Genomic DNA, 4,121 nt, shown 5'->3' with positions numbered 1-4,121 from the left:
TCAGGTCCTAATTTTAAGCATCTGTTCTGTTTCTATCATACCAATTCTCTACCATGTCTCTCTGCCCTTTAAAATTCTGGTTTGCTTTAGTTCTCAAAGGTTGGCAACAATAAGATTATAGGATAACATAAATTTTAATTCTGGACTGGATTTTTAAAATGACATTGTTGATTGGTGCCACCAAGTTGGTTCTGACTATGTGCCATCCTCACAATTGTTAGGTCTGAGCCCATTGTTGCACCCATTGTGTCAATTCTTCTCATCAAGGTTCTTCCTCTTTTTCACTACCCTTTGGTTTTACCCCAAACATTGTCCTTTTCCAGGGACTGATCTTTCTTTCTTTTGGGTATTGTTAATTTAATTTAATTTTTCTTTGTTTGAATCCAACTTGTATGACACCAATGAATCCAAGTCTATTGACTTTTTACTTTTCCTCCTTTTATAGCCACTCAGATAAAAGTTTACATCTGATGAGTAAGGACTCTGTAGGGTTTTTTAAAGACTATAACCCTTCTCTCTTACTCTTTCCCCACCTTATTAGTATTTTCTTTCCAACAGTTTTGGTGGCATATAGTTCACATACAACTCCATAGTTCAGTCACATCAGGAAGAGTTGTATAATCATTACCACAGCTTTTTTCCTGTGTACAATTTTGTAATTCAATTATTCTTTTTTCCCAACAGTGTACTGTTAAGTAATTTACCTATAATGTAATTCAATAGTTCAATCATATCACGGAGAATTGTATAATCACCCTACATCAATTTTAGAGCACCCCTATGGTTAAATAAACTTTAAAATGATTTATGCAGCCACAATCTGTTCTAGTGTTCCCTCACCCCTCCTGTCTTCATTAGTTATCCCTTGCTATCTCTTCCCCCTTGTATTCCCTATATCTACTTGGATTTGTTATAACCATTATGCATCCACTTCTGTGTTCACAGCTGGGAGACCCAACAGAAAACAATAACAAAATCGTTCTTGAAAGGTAAGAATGAAAACATAATAGCATACAGAGAAATGTACTAATAATTCATAAGAAGGAAAAGACCCCTAACAATAATAAAAAGCCAGCAACTAAATTTCTGTCATGGATCTAGTAAGAGATACTTGCACCCAGAACAGATTCAATTCACGCCTATAGCATGGTTAACTGGCCACGTGTCGAGTTCAATCCAGCATAATCAAGATCACAATGATTTATATCTGATAGTAAGGCTGATTGAGACTCTTGCATGTGGCTTTTGCTGATCAGCCAGCGGCTAAGTCTGACCAGAGACTCTGTAGATGGATTTGGGTATCTCACCACTTCCCTGAGCCCTCTACAAACAGAGTGTTCATAACTTTTGCTCTGATGCTTTTTTCTTGACCACATTCAAGTTTTGTGTTTGTCAATTATGGATCACACAAGTTGGTGTGCACTTAGTTGACTCTTTGCTTTAATGGCAGCTTGTTTGAATACATTCCTTTAAGATACCAGACACTCTTCCAATTGATAGCTTGCCACCATCTGCTTTCTTCACCACACTTTACAGTAGTACCCTTATCTTCAGTGATCATTTCATGAAGGTTAGTATCGAGTTGGGCCATGTTGTTCTTAAATTGGATCTAGAATTTAGTGTAATACCCAAGCCCATTTTTAGATCTACTCTTTTATTTTATTTATTTATTCATTTTAATTAATTTGCTCTAGTTTGGGAGCCAATACATATGCCATATCATTCTATAGTTCAATCATGACAAACATAATTATACAATTTTTACATAATAATATATGCTTTCCAAAACATATTTTCCTTCCTGGACTTCTTGACATCATCTCCCTCTTATCTGCCCCACCCCTCTATATCCCCTTTTCCCCAAACCTTTGTTATCTTTTCTTTTCCTGTAGGCTCAACATACCTGAGTTTCATTTACCAAAAATATAATGAAACAAATGCTGGGTTACCCCCAGACATCCTAGTTCAATTTTGCCCTCCCGATGCATGTCACTAAAACCCTCCATACCTAACGATCCCAAGAGAATTCTCAGTCTCTCCTGCCCCTACCTGAGGTTAGCCTTTCTTCCCCTCCCCTCAACAAACATGCGCTTATGTTTGCCCAAACTTGATGGACAAAATGCCCCCCTCCCCTGGCTATTTGATCTCAGTTATCCTGAGGTGACCTCCAACCGAGTGACCTACACTGTATTTACCTCAAGCAGATAATGTGTGGTTCATTGGCACTGGCCCAGCTCTTTACCAGGTTGTCTGGTCCTACAAGCTTGAGCAGTGGATGCATATAGTATTTGTCCTTTTGTGCTTGACTGACTTCACTAACTTTACTCAGCATAATGTCTTCCAGATCCTTTCACGAGTTGAGGTGTTTTATGGTTTCATCACTATATTTTTAGGGATGTGTAGTATTCCATACCACAATCAGTTTTAGAACATTTTATGATAACATGTCCAAAGTATGTGAGATGATTTTTTTACTATCTTCACTTCTAAACAGGGTTCTGGCTGTCCTTACTCTAAGAAAGATTATGCAGTCTCATGTTCTTCCAAGTTTTTCACCTTTAGAACTCTTTGGATTTTGTTTTCATTCCCCCTTTGAAAGTAGTTGTATAGTCAATTAAATTGTATGTATATTAATGTCCATGTGTGTATAACACAATTGTACGCTACATACCAAACTATAATGGAACTGCTAGGAAAAGGACCCTATTATATGATCTGTTGAGTCACACACTAAGACATTTTGCAAAGTGTTGGCCATTTTTTCCCCAAAAATCCATTTAATGTATTGTCCTCAGATAGAGGATGTATCTGATATGATATTAAACTCATAAGAACAGATACTACACTTGGTCTTAGTGAAAAGCCCTTGAAGCGATGGCCATTAGTATTACTTACAGAAGTTAAACACTAAACATCAAGAAGATATTACTCAACAAAGCAAACTGTAAACAACAAGAACAGACTTCAGTTCACAAGCCCCCTACACTCCCATTGTTACCCTGCTTAGCAGTACAGGAGAGAAACATATTTATGTTTAAAAAGGGGCCTGCTCACCATTCCCAAATTGCCCATGTCTATTTCTGTGTCACTAGGTGAGCACCCATGAATCATGCTCAGTCTCTCTCTCTCTCTCTCTCTCTCTCTTCAGCTCAGTACAGGTCTTTCTCAGTCTCTCTCCTTGGATTATCTTGGATAGCTTTGATCCCTTGTGCTTACTGGTCCAGTTCTCAACCAAGAGCTTTGGGGTAGCCTTAGTTTATTGCCAGATTTAGGGCTATCCTTCAAGGAAAATTGCTTTACAAGCAACCCCTGCACAATGTATGCCCAAGCTTCTGTGGGAAATTTCTCAAATTTTATGGATAGGTCTCCTATAAATCCTCTCTGAACAGGTATTCTTTGAGGCCCCTATTGAAAACCCTCCTCTCCATCGCCTTTGCACTTACTCATTTTGGGCTTCTTCCTGCATGAACTTTGATTGCAACTTCTTTACAGGGGGATCACCTCCATTAGTGATATGCTGCCTGGGGATGTTCAACCCTGCTCTATGAGTTGATTCTGCCTACTTCTACAATTTCCTTTATAAATCAATTCATCCACTGCTACCCTCTAGGGTCTTGTGGTTGTACCATTCTTGTGGTTACTGCTGCCATTTTCTACCATTTTCCTCTGCTGTACCTTGCCATTTCTCTGCTGTTGGACGCAACCATTTTTGCTGCTGTTTCTCAAGTATTACTAGATTAGTACAGCCTTTTTACGTGGGTCTAGGATTCCTCAGTGCAGAAACCATGGGCCCAAAGAATGCATGAAGTTTTTGTGGTTTTATGTGACTTCCTAAACTGGTGGCATGTCGACCCGTTCTTTTTGGTACAGTGACTGTGTATTCTTTCCATCTTCTTTTGATGTCTCCTGCATCAGTCAATTGTTTGCCTGTAGGATCTTTCAATATTGAAATCTGAGACTTGACTTTCTCTTCAGTTCTTTAAATTTCAGATATTCTGAGCATGTTCTTCCCTTTTGTTTTTCAAATCGTAGATTTTTGCACATTTCATTATAATATTTGACTCTGTTTTCTCAAATTTCCCTTTGAAGCTTTCTATTCAGCTCTCTGACTTCATCATTCC

At 38.3% G+C, this 4,121-nt stretch overlaps 1 non-coding gene across 1 annotated transcript; it reads right to left on the bottom strand.

The window, feature by feature from the left end:
• Positions 1-2,693: 2,693 nt before the first annotated feature.
• LOC142435151 (U2 spliceosomal RNA) lies at positions 2,694-2,876 on the bottom strand. The gene has a single exon (XR_012781278.1). It is a non-coding gene; the product is annotated as a U2 spliceosomal RNA (small nuclear RNA).
• Between the last annotated feature and the right edge of the window lie 1,245 nt (positions 2,877-4,121).

This window comes from Tenrec ecaudatus, chromosome X (genome assembly GCF_050624435.1).
Source record: "Tenrec ecaudatus isolate mTenEca1 chromosome X, mTenEca1.hap1, whole genome shotgun sequence".
In the NCBI taxonomy this organism is placed as follows: Eukaryota; Metazoa; Chordata; class Mammalia; order Afrosoricida; family Tenrecidae; genus Tenrec; species Tenrec ecaudatus.
This window is presented reverse-complemented; position numbering and strand designations above follow the sequence as displayed.